The following is a 17,412-nucleotide window of genomic DNA, read 5'->3' on the forward strand; positions in this document are numbered from 1 at the left end:
AAAATCATTCATGACTAGTCATCTACTAATCATACTACTACTACTCATACATCTACTACTCATCTCTGTTGATTATTATCCCTTGATTATTGTTAATTGCAATGAAATATTTTCTGAAAAATATGTAATCAATATAAAAAAGCACTCAAACATATCTTATTTATAGAAAGTTAAGGAAACAGGTGATCCATTATTATAAGACAACAATCTGAGAAAAACAGAATATCTGATAAAATCTGTTTAGATAACACAGGAAGAAAAGAGTGCCAACCATTCTAGGAAAAAAAACCAGCTTTTGAAATATGACACATTTCTATTTGTGAATTATAATTTTGTTGCACTTTCAAAGATATTTGAAAAAACAATGAAAAGTTATTATATGGACCAATGTTAAATGATGTAAAGAAAAAATTTTAACCAATTTTTAACCCTATTATGAAACTATAATTATATGGCATCGTATATTCATCATAGGAATTATTCCTGAGGTCTATGTAGATGAATAATAATTATTACCCCATAGTATCAAAAGGATCAGCAAAATACTGCACATAGGTATTATGACATATTACAAAGTACCTATTAACATTAGACACATAAAAATGCCACCAATTTACATTTGAGTTGGAAAATATGGAATCTGCATTATCAAATATCTTGAATGTTTGAAACTTAAAATAAATAATTTTAGAGTAAAAATAATATTGAAAGTCATATTAATTTCATAATATTGTTACTTGAAAATCAGAGTGCTGCGTCATTATCTGAATTATAAACCATATTTCCAGTTAAAGGTCTTTACTCTGTGATCGTAGGTTGTTAGATGCTAATTAAAACATAGAACCAGGCACAGACTAGATGTGGTTAAACAGCTGACCTGGTGGCAAAAAAAGAGAGGAGATGCAGGACTAAAATGGGCTCAGGGATAGATAAGCTTAAGTTCTACTAAAATTTTCTGAATGTTGTTATGGACCACAACACAATCAACATAAACTTCCTCCCTCTTCCCCAGATTATATTCATAGTTTTCAGTTTTTTTTTTTTTCCCTTTATTAGGTCTCTGTTCAAAACACCTGAAAGAAAAGATACAAAAAGGAAGAATTCAGGTAGCTAAACACCAAACAAACCTTTACCACCTATTTAACATTCAACCTGTCTTTATTTACTACCAATTAGATGTCTTCATGGAGTTCTTTCCCATATAGGGTTCCTTCCACATCACTTTCAGCAATGAATGCATCTGGTGATCCTCCAAGGAATTAATCTGGAACAAATCCATCTTCCCACTGAGGTTTCGTGATTGACTGCTGCCTTTATTGACCAAAGCTGCAGGGATTAAACAGTGGAAGTTGTGCACAATGAATATCTAAGTCAAATTACTTGGTTTCCTTCATTTAGTATTAAGACTTTTTTTTACTAGTTCAAAAGTAATGAACACTGAAGGACAAGATCCCTTCTTTTTGGATTTTATTTGTCCCGACCTATCTGTAAAACCTCCATCACATTTTGGATATTACTCATAAATATAATAATCTAGAGTGATTATACCAGAGATACATACTTTATTAAGTAATGATAATAACCATTGTATAGATCATATTGAACAGAATTAACAAGGTAAAGAGCTAGAGGTATTGGAAATGAATCAAACAGAAATATTAGAAATGAAGAACTCAATAAAATAAATTTAAAAACTAAATGAAAAAATCTTAACAACAGATAAGAGAGAGGAAAGAACAAATGACCTAGAAGACAGGTCTTTTCAAACAACACATACCAAGCCAGGTAAAGAAAATAATTAAAACAATGAAAATAATGTCTGAGACCTCTGGAATATCATTAAGCTACTCAGAACATGAATTTTAGAAAAATGTGGAATAACACAAAAATGAATGGTCAAGAGCATCTAGTCAATGAAATAAAAGCCAGAAACTTCCCCACTTATAGAAAGATATACACACCCAAATATAAGAAGTTCATAGAATCCCAAATAGGCATGACCAGAAAAGAGTCTCACCATGGCACATTTTAGTCAAACTTTGAAAAAAGAAGATCCTAAAATTTGTAAGAGAACAGCCTCTTTTTTAATTGCTTTTAAAATACATTCCATGAAGCTGACAGGTTTCTCAACATAAACTCCACAGGACAGTACAAAATGGAGAGATACAGTCCAAGTTCTGAAAGAGAAAAGTAGCCAATCCACAATACTTTACCATGAGAAGCTCATTCATAAATAAAGGTGAAATAATGACCTTCCAAGACAAGAAATGGTTAAAAAGATTTACAACTACCCACCCAGCGTTATGATTGATAATTAAGACTGCACCACATATAAAGCAGAGACAGACAATCAGCAGCATAACACAATGTGAAGTTTGAAAAACTACTAGTGAAAGTACAAAGGATATTCAAAACAAATTGAATTTTTATGGAAAAAAGGCAAGATCAAGTAATTATTTATCAATAATAATCTTGAAAGTAAATGGATAACAAAATTCCCCATTAAAACATACAGACTAACTGAATGAATAAGAAAGCAATACTGAACTTTATGCTGCATGCAAGAAACACACTTCACCACTAACGACACCATGACTGAAAGAGAAAGGATAGAAAAAGATAAAGTTGGAAAAATCAAATAAAGCAGGAGTATCTATACTTACATCGGACAAAATAGACTGTAAGGGAAAAACTGCTAAAAGAGACAAAGAAGGCCATTGTGGAATGATCAAGTGATCTATTCATCAAGAAGATATGAGTATTGGCGATGTATATGCACCTAAAGTTAGGACATCCAGTTTTATGCATCTAAAGAAATACAAAAGATTCAGAACAATAGTATTCAGGATCATTAACACACAACATACATCACTGGACAGCTCAAATGGATTATACATCAACAAAAAACAGAGCTATTCTGAACCGTATACCAGATGAGCCTGTTAGAAATCCCCAGAACATTCCATCCTACAGCTGCAGAAAGATATTATTTTCCACAGTGCATGGAACATTCTCTATGATAGATGATAATATTGTAGGGTATAAAAAAGGTCTTTTTAAAAAAATGCAATCATATCTTGTATATTTTATTTTGAATTTTCATATTTAACTCTAATTTTCTTGAAAACAAAGATATCAGTACCACAACATGAGAGATTTGTGATTATAATAATAACATCATGAAAGAAAGGTACATTGTCTTGTATATGTTATGATTCAATGAAGCACTATTTATAACTAGCAAATGATGACAGCCATATAATTTTTATACTCCATACTAACTTCCAAAATAAATGAAAGCCTGTGATATTTGCCTTTCTGAGACTTGGCTAACTCACTTATCATAATAATTTCCACTTCCATTCATTTTATTGCAAATGTGAGGATTTCATTTTTTTAAGGTTAATATCCCATTGTATTACATATGCCATATCCCCTTTATCAAATCATCAGTTGATGTACAACTAGTTTGAGTGTCAGATTAGATGTGCATTATGTATCTTTGTTTTTAAGATATATTTTATATTTGAAGATCAGATTTAAATACAAAGATCAATCTTCCAACCTCTTGTTAACACCAAAACAGTCACAACAGTTAGGACTGGGCCAGGTTAAAGCAGGAGCTTTATCTTTGACTCCTACATATGTGGCAGGGGCCCAAGTACATGGGCCATCATCTAGTGCTTTTCCAGGCCAATAACAAGGAGCTGGATCAGAACTGAAGCAAGCTGGACATGAACTGGCACCCACACCAGCTTCACCACAACCTGGACCCTCCATCATGTATCATTAATGACAGCAAGAAATAAAGTTGGAAATTAACAAAGAAAGACACTTTGGAAATTATGCAAACAGGTGGAGATTGAACAACAAGCTCCTAAGGAACACTGGGTTATAGCAGTCAAAAAGGACATTAAAATCTTCCTTGATACTACTGAAAATGAAAAATGAAAGCACAACATATCAAAACCTATGGCATACAGCTAAAGCAATATTAAGAAGAATGTTTACAAAATTAAGTGCCTACATTAAAAAAATGGAAATGTCTCCAACAAATAATCTAATAATGTACCTAATGGATCTGGAAAAACAAAACCAAAATTAGTAGAAAAAAGAAATATCAAAAATTAGAGAAGAGATAATATAGAAGTTAAAAACAATTAAGATGATCAATGAAATGAAGAGCAGTTTTTCTGGAAAAAAATTTAAAAATTGATATACCATTATTGATTCTAACCAAAAAAGGAAGAAACACAAATCAATAAAATTAGAGAAGAAACAGAAGATATTACATGTGATACCTCAGAAATACAAAGAATCATTAAGAATAATTCTGAGCAACTATATGCAAGAAATTGGAAAATCTAGAAGAAATGGACATATTTCTGGACATAAAATTGACCAAAATTGATGTCCAAGACATCAATTAATAAGTTTCCCAAAAAAGAAAAATCCAGAACCCAATGACTTCACTCCTGAATTCTACGAAACTTTTAACAAGAACTACTATCAATTGTTCTCAAACTATTCAGAATAATGAAGGTAAGGTAACCCTTCTAAATTCATTGGATAAGGCCAACATTACCTTAATTCCAAAACCAGAGAAAAACAATGACGAAAAAACTTAGATCTATATTCCTCATGAGCTGAGATGTAGAAATATTCTAAAAAATAGCAGCAAATTGAATCCAACAATACATAAAAAAAGATGAGCTACGCCGACCAATTGGAGTATATTTATGTGGGGATGGATCAATATACTCAAATCGATAAACAGAACACAGTATGTCAACAAAATGAAGGAAACAAAGCATATGACTATCTCAAAAGATGCAGAGAAAGCATTTGATAAAATGCAACATCAGTTCAGGAGAAAAATCCTTTAAACATGGTGATATAGAAGGAGCATCTCTCAGAAAAAAAAAAAAATAAATAAAGGCAATGTATGGCAATCCCAAAGTCAAGATCATACTGAATGGGGAAAACCTGAAGGCATTTACTAAGATCGGGAACCAAATAAGAATGTCCACTCTCACCACTTATATGCTATAAAGTTCTAGAAGATTTAGCCAAAGCCATTATGCACAAAAAAGAAACACAGGGGATGTAAGCTGGAACAGAAAAAGGCACATTTTCCCTTTTTGCAGATCATATGAGTTTATACATAGGAGAACCAAAAGACTGCACTAAGAGTCTGGCTATTTTCAAAATAATAATAATAATAATAATAACAAATGATGGTGAGGTTGTGCTAAAATGGTACTCTAATACACTGTTTGTGACAATGAAATTAATACAACCATAATGGAAATGAGTGTGGAAATTTCTCAAAAAAATAAAAATGGATCCACATATGACCCAGTTATCTCACTTCTGGGTATTCATTAAAATAAAGGTATATGAAAGAGATATCCACACTCCCATGTTTATAGCATCCAATTCACAACAACAAAGATAAGATATCTATAAATTTATGACCAGAGGAAAGAAATGGGTGTATATAAATGATGAAATATAACTTAACCATAAAAAAAGAATGGAATCCTGACATCAGCAATAAGACTGATGAAACAGAAGATCATTTTGTTAAGTGCAATTAGCCAGACACAAAAAGAAAAATATCACATTTTCTCTTATTTGTGGAAGTTAATATATACGGAGCAATTGTAAAAATTGTGTGAATGCCCTAAAATTCTTTGAAAAACATTGTCTTCCCTCCCACCCATAGGACAGTACATCCTTATTTCATTACTCTATGATCATTGTCATGAATTTCACAATTTGTGATAATTTTCCCCTGATTTTAAGAAAAAATAGTATATATGTGTATATATATATATATCTACATATGAAGGTGAATAAGGCTAAATATCAAAGCTTTTAAATATTAAAGAAAATAAATGTGAGGGCCGGTGCCGTGGCTCACATGGCTGGTCCTCCGTGTGCAGTGCCAGCATCCTATGTAGGCGCCAGGTTCTGGTCTTGGTTGCTCCTCTTCCAGTCCAGCTCTCTGCTGTGGCCCAGGAGGGCAGTGGAGGATGGCCCAAGTGCTTGGGCCCCTGTACCCGCATGGGAGACCAGTAGGAGGCACCTGGCTCCTGGATTCGGATCAGTGCAGTGCTGGCTGTGTCGGCCATTTGGGGAGTGAACCAATGGAGGGAAGACCTTTCTCTCTGTCTCTCTCTCACACTGTAACTCTGCCTGTATAATAAATAAAAAAATGCATAAAGGACCAATTCATTTAAAAAAAGAAAGAAAGAAAGGGAATAAATGTGAAAACTAATAAAAATAAAATGCATGGTTAAAGTGTGCCAATAAGGACAAATCATGAACAATCACTGGCAAAATAATGTAATTATCCTTCACACACATCACTTTTCATTAATTTACACCCCAACACATCAAGCACGCTATACCTTTGAAGTGTAGAGTATGTCTTCTCTCTTCACAGTACCGTCTGCAATCTTGCTTCTGATGGCCAAACCTACTTCCACTTCATTTTGGTACAGGTAAGCTGCATCAATATGGCGATATCCAGCATCTATAGCTATTTTGGTGGCCTCCCCAGCCTTACTCTTAGGAACCTAGAGAAGCAGTCAAAAGTATTATCTACAGACCAAATGATTAGAAATTAGTACAGGCATCATCGGTGATCTTCACAATAATCAATTTTTTTTTCATGTCTTAAATAAATCTGCATTTTTAGTGGATCAATACATTACAATTTGCTTGGATCTCCCTTAGTTATCAGCAAAAAATAAACAGCTGAGGAACCTCCCCACACCAGGCAACTATGTTAATCACTGCTGGCAAAATTTCTCAGGAACTATGCCAGTTTTAATATTTTATGGGAGGATTCAAAGGACACAGCAAAAGTTACTATCATGGCTGTTATTTATATCATGAGTTCATAAAGGAAAGTTAACACAGGTGAAAACCGAATGAAATAAAACATGGAAGAAATGCAGTGCCAGCTTTCTTGAGTCCTCTCCCAATGAAATAAACAGGACACACTCAATTCTGTCAGAGCTGAATGACAAAACATTTGAAAGCATATCTGTAATGAAAGGTGATTATTTAGTCTCCATCCTAAGGTTTTCATTTGAATTTGGTTACATACATCCCTTCTCCTAGGCCTCACATATGTTCCAGTCTCTTAATGAAAAGCAGTGACTCAGACCCTCAGTTGTCTGAACATGCAGTTTAGCTACTGCCAATATCCTAAAAGTTAAGAACACAGAAAAATGTCAGTTCCCTAATGGCTAAGATTGTAGATACAAAGTTCAATGGACAGCAGGATAGCATATTAATCTTTTTTACAGAGCCAGTTTTTCTGCCCACTGCCATCCCACCTAAAGTTTATACTCAGGGAGTATGTATTTTCACATGAGAAATTAACTGTATTACGTTAGGGATAATTAACATTACTGTCACCCATTAAAAAATGGCCAATTCTTTTTGACAAACTATACATAAAACAAAATCTTAAATTATTGGCTTTTCAAAATTGGATAAGAAATTGAAAGTATTTGTTAAAAGATACATACGTCAATGGAACACTTTATATTTATTTGAGAATTTGAAAGGCTGGCTTCCATCAATGAACTAAGGAACCAAATCCTAGATTCTACTGTCCTCGTCTGGTAGCATGCCTCTACTGCACCTAGGTGTGAGTGAACTCAGGGCTGAACCTTTATCTGGTATACTTTTCCTTCATGCCACATCAATCCGAAAAGTAACAAAGTCCCGGCACATGTCTTCGGAATACTCCTCTGTGATTTCCTTAAGTTATACAAGAGAATAAAATTCAAATTTGAGGTAAACTGTCCCATATCATAGTTATGTAATGAAGACAATATCATTATGCAAAGCTCCCTCCGTAGTGCTCACTTTTATTTGATAGGATCTTACACCATTTTCCTTTAACTCCAACTTTTGTCAACAAGAATAAAAAATTCAGTGTTGCTCTTGTTAGGTTCCCATTTTCTCTTAACAGGATATTCTGTTTTCTAAGTTTCTCAAAAGTGAGGGTAACGGTAATATATGAGAAAATCTACTTTGGCCATGTCCAGTAAATATTGCTTGGTACAGAAAGTCAACCAACAGTAGAAGAGCACTATATTCTCATCGTGTTCTATGCGTTTCTTTCCTAGTCACAACAAAAGAAATCTCTGAATCATTGCATATTGGAAGGAAGAAACATTTCTTGCATTATAGAGCAAAGTGGAGAAACTACTCCAGCTGCAAACAAGTACCCAGCAGATGCCCTAACAAGCAACCTCATTGAGCATTGATTTTTTTTTTCTCTTTACTATTTTATTTCTCAGTGAAAAATAGACTGAAACAGCAATCAAAATCAGTTTCCAGGATTATGAACAAGGCTCCACAGGAAACATCAGGCAGAACAAACTGTGAACAACTTCAGACTTCTCTATACACTAGTTCCAGCCTCGTGAAATGAAAAACAAAGTGAAATCTGCTGAGTCAACACAGCCTGGGTAACTTCACAACACAGGTCTTCTTTTGTTCGTCAATCACACCTCTGGAGGTGCGTAGGTGCCAAATCCAAGTACAGGAAAGAAGTGACCATCATTTAGTGCCACACACTGATGTTTGAGATCCATCGCCTTTGGCTCCTCTTGCCAAGCTCTATGATAGTGGGAGGAGTCAACTTAAAGAAATATTACATATATTCCAATTTACAAAGAATCTGACTACTAATCCACCATTTGAAAAGAATGGCAATTTTGTCAATGATTAAATAAAACTACTAAATTCATAAACATTTTCTCTTTAGGAACTCTTATTATTGTAATGTATTATAAAATGTCATATTCAAATGTTTTGAATTTATTAGACTTCAAACCTTCAAAATCTATTTACTTACTATATTTTATTTTTGTCATGATTACATCCTTTCGAATATGATCCTCTGTTACACCCCACACATAAACACACACAGACTGAACTGAGCAACTTTTCAAACACTGACCCTCAATGAAAGATCAGATGTTAAAGCTGAGGAAGTGGTTGAAAGATCATGGCTCCAGTGATTGTATCCCAGAGACAACAATTTGTAGAGCTATTCACACATCAACCCACTTTTATAAGAGGAAAGTTACGGAGCCAGTATTGTAGTAATTGGACAATGTGGGAACTCACTAAACCAAAGGAGAGAGAAGGCAGAAGTGCCACTGAGCCTCAAGGGTTGGCAGTCTCAGAGCCTAAGTCACCATTTTCCTAGCCAGAAATGCCATCTTGAGGTGGAGGGGAAAAAAAAGAAGTAAGAAGGTACTGCAACCCTGCCAGCACAGTGGGGAGTAGTACTGAGCACTGGGAACAATGATCTCTCTACCTTTTACTGGTGGAGCTATTTCTTTAGAGTAGTGTTGAGCCTGTGATTATGAAGTAAATTGAAAATATTCCATAACAAAAATTAAGAGAAAGAAAAGGAAAGAAATAAAGAAGGTGAGAGGGAGGGGCACAGGTAGAGAGGAAAGTATCATTGAATTTGTGGAATCATATCTATGAAATCTGTTTTCTCTATACATATAAATTTAAAAAGTTATACAAATAAAGCAAAACCTAGAAACTATCTCTGAAAAGTGGAAAGGCCTAAACATAAACTCATTGATGCAATGGAAAATATTAAAGATGATACCACAGAAATACCAAGAGCCATTAGGAATTATTGTGAACAACTATGTGAAAATGAATTATAAAATTTAGGAGAACTAAATAGATTTCAAACACATGTAATTTACCCAAATTGTTCCATGGGAACACAGAATACTTGAATAGATGAATAACCAAGGCTGAGATCGAATCAGTAATAAAGAACATCCCAACAACAACAAAATCACTCAGGACTGTATGGCTTCACTGCTGAATTCTACGAAACTTTTAAAGAAGAACTAATACCAATTCCTCTCAAACTATTCAAAATAATTTAAAGGGAGGGATCCCTTCCAAACTCATTCTATGAGGACAGCATTACCTTACTTCCAAAATCACATAAAAATACAACAACCACAGAAACAAGAACTATAAACCAAGACTCCTTATTAGTGTGTAGAAATCCTCAAAAATTACTAGAAAATTAAATCCAACAACACATTCAAAAGATCATCCATCTTTACTAACTGGGATTTATCCCAGGGCTGCAGGGATGGTTCAACATGCATTCATCTGTAATGTGATATATCATGTCAACAAAATGAAGATGATTAGCTCAATAGATGTCAAGAGAGCATATGATAAAATACAACACCTCTCACGAATTAAAAAAATCCTTTACTGAATTTGCAATTGAAGAAAAATCCTTCAGCACAATAAAGACAATATATCAAAAACCCACAGCTATAAAATATTAAATGGAGAAAAGCTGAAAGCACGTCCGCTAAGATCTAGGATAAGACGAAGATGCCTGCTACCATTCAGTATTGTTCTGGAATTTTTAGCCAGAGCAGTAAGGGCAAGAAAAGAAAACAAAGGGATACAAATTTAAAAGGATGAAATGAAATTATGCCTGTTTCTACATGACATGAGTCTTTATATTGGAGAACCAAAAGTTTTGACTAAGAGACTAACAGAAAACATAACAGCATTCAGCAAAGTCTCAGAATAAAAAAAGCAGCACACAGAATTCAATAGCATTCTTATCTAAAAACAATATTCTGGCTGAGCAAGAAGGTAAAACATAAGTCCGATTCAAATAATTACACAAATGTTAAATACATTGGGATAGATTTAATGAAGGATGTGAAGTATTTCTAGAATGAAAACTCATAACATTAATAAAAATAGAAGACACAAAAAATGGAAAAAACAATTTCATGTTCAGGATTTGGAAGAATGGATATATCATCAATGTGTCCAAAATAATTTACAGATTCATTTCAATCTCAGCAAAAATGCCAAGGACATTCATCACAGAAATGAACAAGCAATCATAGATTTCTTGAGGGAACACAATAGACCCTGAATAGCCAAAGCAATATTAAATAATACAACTAAAGTCAGAGGCATCAGAACACCAGATTTCAAGGCATACAACAGTACTATGTTAATGAAAACTGCCTGGTGCTGACATAAAAATAGGCTTGTAGACTGATGGGCAAAAAAAAAAAAAAAAAAAAAAAGCAGAAATTAACCCATGTTTCCACAACCAGCTAATCTTTGACAAGTGAGCTAAAATCATCCCATGTGGCAAGTACTGTCTGTTCAACAAATGGTGTCTGGAAAACTCCATTTCCATGTGCCAAAATTTGAAACAAGACCCCTACTTTTTACTTTATATGACAATCAACTCATGGGGCCTGCAGTGTGGCTCAATGGGTTAAGCCTCTCCCTGCAATGCTGGCAACCCACCTTGGCATCAAGTTCCATGTAAGATCCGGCTCCCTGCTAATTCTCCTGCGAAAGCAGAGGAAGATGGCCCAAGTCCTTCTTACTCTGTAGCCAAGTGAGAGACTTGAACAGAGTTCCAAGCTCCTAGCTTTGCCTGACTGAAGCCTGACTGTTGTGGCCTTTGGGGACTGAACCAGCAGATGGACGATCTCTCCCTCCATTGGCAACTCTACCTTTCAAATAAGTAAATAAATTTTTTAAATCAATCCACATTGATTCAAAGACATAAACTTCAAGACCTGAAACCATCAAGTTACTTGAGGAACACTGCAGGACATTGACCAAGGGAAAGATTTCTTGGGGAGGACATCAAAAGCACATGCAATAAAAGTAACAACAGACTATCGGGATTAAACAAGCTAAGAATCATCTACACAGCAAAGGAAACAATAAGGAAAGTGAAGAGAAAATAAACAAAATGGGGTGGGGGGGGGAACGCTGTGGCACAGTGGGTTAAAGCCCTGGCCTGAAGCACCGGCATCCCATATGGGCACTGGTTCTCGTCCCAGCTGCTCCTCTTCTGATCTAGCTCTCTGCTATGGCCTGGGAGAGCAGTAAGCAGATGGCCCAAATCCTTGGGCCCCTGCACCCACATGGGAGACTCGGAAGAGACTCCTGGCTCCTGGCTTCAGATCAGCGCAGAAGAAGTTCTGGGCTCCTGCTGTTGGATTGGTGCCGCTATGGCCATCGCGGCCCTCTGGGGGGTGAAGCAGCGGATGGAAGACCTCTCTCTCTCTCTCTCTGCCTCTCTCTGTAACTCTGTCTTTCAAATAAATAAAATAAATCTTTAAAAAGAGCCAAACGGGAGAAAATATTTGCAAACTATATATCTAAGAAAGGCTTAATATATAAAATATAAGAGGTACACAAGAAATTCAGAAAACAATAAAATAAACAATCCAAGTAAGAAGTGTTCAAAGGATGTTAATAGGCCTTTTTCAAAATGGGAGCAGAAATCGACAACAAACACATGAAAAAATGCTCAGGATCATTAGCCTTCAGGAAAGACAATTAAAAATCACAATGAGGTATCACCTCACTCCAGTTAGAATGATTATCATCCCCAAATCTGAAAGCAACAAATGCTGATGAGGTTTTGGGGAAAAGGGAACTCTAAAAAAATAAGGAAAATGTCTTTTTAGATCATTTGCCTATTTCTTAACTTGATTGTTTCTTGTGTAGTTGTTGAATTTTCTGAATTTATATATTTTCCATATTAATACTTCATTGATGTACAGGTTGTAATTATTTCTCTTTTTTCCTTTTTTAAAAGCTTTTATTTAATGAATGCAAATTTCATAGGTACAACTTCAGATAAGATTTCAGCAACTAATAAATATTTCATTGTTTGTGAGTTTTTTAGTTTTTGTAGTCCTTGTATCGATTTTTGCTTTTGTTGCCTGTGGTTTTGAGAATTTCAAAAAAATGTTTTGCCTATTACAACATCCTATAGTATTTTTAATGTGTTTTCATTATGTGTATCATAGTTTTAGGTTCTACATTTATATACTTGATGCATTCTGGATTACTGTTTATATAGGATGTGAGGTAGGCCTCTGGTTTCCGACTTCTTCATGTAGAAATTCCCAATACCATCTGTTGATGATACTGTGCTTTCTCTGGGAAGTGCTTTTGCACCTTGGTCAAAGAGAAGCTTTTTTTTTTTTCCTGATTTGTCTATTTTTATGCCAGTCCCGTGCTGTTTGGGTTACAATAGCTCTACAGAATGTCTTAAAACCTGCCATTCTGATACCTCTGGCTTGGCTTCCATTACTTAAGATTGCTTTGCGCATTAGTCATCTTTTGTGTTTCCTTATGAATTTTTAGATTTATTCTTTCATACTAATAGGCTCAACATTTAGGACTGTGTTGAATATGACTACTAAAAGTAGACATCCTTCTCTGGTTCCAGATGTTAGTGAAATACATCTGGATTTTCCCATTGGTTATTACATTTTACTGTGTCCTTGTCATGTGTTTACTGTGTTGTGGTATGCTTCTTATATTGTTGAATAGTTCAATTTTATTATGAATTGATATTATACTTTAAAAATACTTTATAATTTTGAAATGATAATAAAATTTTAGCCTTTATTCTGTTTACATGATTTTTATACTTACTGATTTGCATTTGTTGAGTCACCTCTGCATCCCAGGAGCAAATATCCATTCATCAGGGTGAATAATCTTTTTAATGTGTTCTTATTAATTTGATTTGCTACTGCTTTGTTGAGGATTGTTTGTATATAAATTTGTCATCTAAATAGATGAGTGCAATTCATCTGCCACTTTTTTTTTCTTCTATCCTTTTCCGGCTTAGAATTAAAGTGTGTCCATTTACATAAGTTTTAGAATTAGTGTTAGTTCTTCCAAAACAGCGTGGTTTAAATCAGCACTGAGCCATCTGATCCTCAAGTTACTCTTTCAGATTCCTAAGGAAAAGAGTATGATACTATTTGTTAGGAAAAAAGTCTCCAAAGAACAAAAATAGCTGAAGTCTTAAATATCTGAAGGCATATTTAGCTCATGAACAACTGTTAGATGCTGATTTCTTGCCCAGCAGTCCATGGCATTGTCTAAACTTTTGAGGAAACTTCTTTGAAGTGTTTGTGTTTCTTCCATGACTTTCTGATTATATTTGTGTTATTAAAAATTACTCACAGTAACTCTACATCCCTGTAAAAGATGTTCCAATAAGTGAACAAATCTCATAGTATTATGCTATATTATACATAACTTCTTAAAATTTGGACAATCTGGAAAATTCTATATATAATTTAGTATTGTAATATTTTACATGACACTGATAGGTAATGGCTGTTTGGGTTTTTTGTGCTGTATAGTTTTTGGTTTGCTTGTTTTGTGTTAAGGCACTTTAAACATTCAGATATAATTAATTAATATGTATCTTACTTCCTAAAAACAGTATTTGAGAAATATGGAGTTGATATCCAAGATATGGTATCATTAGGTTGATTCATTGATTTTCTATCCCCCTCCATATTCAGGAATTTAAGCTTTCTCCAGAGAACAAATAAAGTAAGTGCCTAAGCCTCAGATCTGCCTCTTCAAAAAATATATATAAGGTACTTTTTATCTGAAGATATTATATCAAAAGACTTACCAAGAATTCCCAGGCAGCACGCTCAAATTCCTCTTCCTCAATCTCCCACATAATACCTGACACCTTATCACTCTTCCTGGCTGAATTCCATTAACCCCCCAACCCCTGAGACTAACCCTCCCCCAAAGATACCAAATACCTGTCTGCAGCTGTAATCCATAAACTGCAAGGGATCCCCTACACTATTGGTCATCTTTGCAGTATTGCCTGACCATCTGGCCCTACAAAGTGAGTTTCTTTATTCTTGGAAGCACAGGAGAAATAATGACTGAGAAATCGTTGCTAACTTCCCTGCAGGCTGACACTTCTTCCCACGTCATTCCCAGCTACACCCACGGACTACCTGCTATCATCTCTCATCACAGGTCTCCAACTATCTAGGCAAATCAGTTTGAGGGACTAAGAAATCAGAATGAAACAAACCACGCAAGTATGAGAGTCAGTGATCGGTGAGAATCTTTAAAAGGCAATATTATTCAGCCAGATCCGAATGCCTTTAGGGCTGATTCTGAGGCCAGAGTGCTATTTAGGACATCTGCCATTCTATGAGTCTGCTGAGTATCTCACTTCCCATGTTGGATCACTCTCCCCTTTATTTATTCTATCGGTTAGTGTTAGCAGGTACTAGACTTGCTTATGTGCTCCCTTTGACTCTTAGTCCTTTCATTATGATCAATTGTGAACTGAAATTGATCACTTGGACTAGTGAGATGGCATTGGTACATGCCACCTTGATGGGATTAAATTGGAGTCCCCTGGTATGTTTCTAACTCTACCATATGGGGCAAGTCAGCTTGAGCATGTCCCAAATTATACATCTCTTCCCTCTCTTATTCCTACTCTTATGTTTAACAGGGATCACATTTCAGTTAAATTTCAACACTTAAGAATAACTGTGTATTAATTACAGAATTAAACCAGTCATATTAAGTAGAACAGACAAAAAAACTACTAAGAGGGATAATGTATTCAGTTGTTCATTAACAGTCAGGGCTATGCTGAGTATTTCAGGCATGGAAAGCCAAGACATTCTGGCAAAAGATCTCTGTGAGTGAGATCCCAGTGGAAAGAACAGGTCTTCAAAGAAGGAGGTACCTTTCTCTGAAGGGAGGAGAGAACCTCCACTTTGACTATGACCTTGTCTAAACAAGGTAAGAATCGGAGAACTCAGAGGGCTTCCATAGCCTTGGAAACTCATGACTGGAGCATAGGGAGATTACTGATGCCATAGATAGGAGTGTCAATTGCTAAAGTCAACAACAGGAGTCACTGTGCACTTACTCCTCATGTAGGATCTCTGTCCTTAATGTGCTGTGCATTGAGATTTAATGCTATAACGAGTACTCAAACAATATATTTCACTTTGTGTTTCTATGGGGGTGCAAACTGTTGAAATCTTTACTTAATGCATACTAAACTGATCCTCTGTAAAAAAAAAAAAAAAAAAAAAAAAAAAAAAAAAAAAAGAAAGAAAGAAACTATCAACTCCCAACTTGACTCTCACTGGGATTAAACATGACAATAGGTCTGATCTGATTTCATCATCATTAAAAACAAATCATCTATTATTTTTCACTTTATGTTTCTGTGTGGGAGCAAACTGTTGAAATCCTTACTTAATGTATACTAAGCTGATCTTCTGTATATTAAGATAATCGAAAATGAATCTTGATGTGAATGGAAGGGGAGAGGGAGTGGGAAAGGGGAGGGTTGTGGGTGGGAGGGATGGTATGGGGGGGAAGCCATTGTAATCCATTATTCGTACTTTGGAAACTTATATTCATTAAATAAATAAAAAAAATACAAAAAAAAGGCAATATTATTTTATTTTCAGTAAGTGACAAAAATTTACTCTCATGGCCTTATCCCCATGGACATAGATCTAGCTGAGGGTGAGTTGATAAGCAGCATAGATGAACAGGAAGAGAGTTGTCCAGTCATCTGAGATATCTCGTGCTTCACAATCCTCATGCAGGATCTTGCAGTAGGAGTTCTCAAAAAGGCCTCCATGTTAATATTCATCAAAATATGAGTAATTTGAGTGTTAAGCAAAACTAAAATGAGAAAAATTGATAATCTGAATGCAGTGGCCACATTGTTAGAACACTAAAAGAGTAATTTCTTTGTACTTACCATTAAAGTTGATAAGTTTGTTTTCTTTCTGGGTTTAACATCCTGACAAGATCCATGAGCATGACTTTATCATGAATATATTTAATCATTTAAATTTTTCAAAATACTTCCCTTGGCCTTGAACTCATAGAGAATATGCATAATATAAAATCCAAACATATTCTTCCCACTTAGCTACATCTTTCAATAATGCAACACAATACCAAATGTTGTCTTACATCAAATTCCCAATGAAAATATAAATTTATTCTATCTTTTTTTGGCCAAAGAAACAGACATAGCCTGTGTTTAACACTGTAAAATAAATCAAGGAGTAAAAGTTACTTCTAGCAATATCATATTCTTCTTATTAATGTTTTAATTATTAGCTCACTAATAATTATTAGCACACACATAAAACATAGTATATAAGATTAGGAAAAGGAAAGAATGTCATTGATAAAATAGAGGTCAATGTCCAAGGTTTCCTCTACAGTTTTTACATCCCTATGTTTTATAACTACAGAAAACAATGTGATAAAATGATGACTTATTAAAATCATTAAAGATAGTAGGAGTTATTCATCGCTTGCAACTCTCCCTGTATTTTTGCAGTGTATATCTACTGTATGGCTCATTTCCTTTATGCTAATAAAACATTAACCTCATTTATAGAATGATTTTGCAGAAATTATATAACAGAGTGCAAAAGGCAAGTAGAGATCTTTTGTTGGCTATTAGTTCTCTCTCATTTGCATTGTTTGGCT

The 17,412-nt window shown here is 34.7% G+C and overlaps 1 protein-coding gene and 1 long non-coding RNA gene across 3 annotated transcripts in view; both read right to left on the bottom strand.

Moving 5' to 3' along the window:
* Positions 1-17,412, bottom strand: part of LOC103345168 (aldo-keto reductase family 1 member C3-like) — a 226,041-nt gene that overhangs the window by 34,422 nt on the left and 174,207 nt on the right. The window lies entirely within an intron of this gene.
* Positions 1,184-8,652, bottom strand: LOC138843189 (uncharacterized). 2 transcript variants are annotated; one of them, XR_011381607.1, is made up of 6 exons: positions 8,541-8,652; positions 6,417-6,584; positions 5,927-6,201; positions 2,664-2,808; positions 2,018-2,177; positions 1,184-1,326 (listed from the first exon to the last, which is right to left on the bottom strand). It is a non-coding gene; the product is annotated as an uncharacterized lncRNA (long non-coding RNA). The 2 variants fall into 2 exon arrangements; XR_011381606.1 differs by lacking the exon at positions 1,184-1,326 and having other exon boundaries at positions 1,333-2,177.

Source organism: Oryctolagus cuniculus, chromosome 13 (assembly GCF_964237555.1).
Source record: "Oryctolagus cuniculus chromosome 13, mOryCun1.1, whole genome shotgun sequence".
NCBI lineage: Eukaryota > Metazoa > Chordata > Mammalia > Lagomorpha > Leporidae > Oryctolagus > Oryctolagus cuniculus.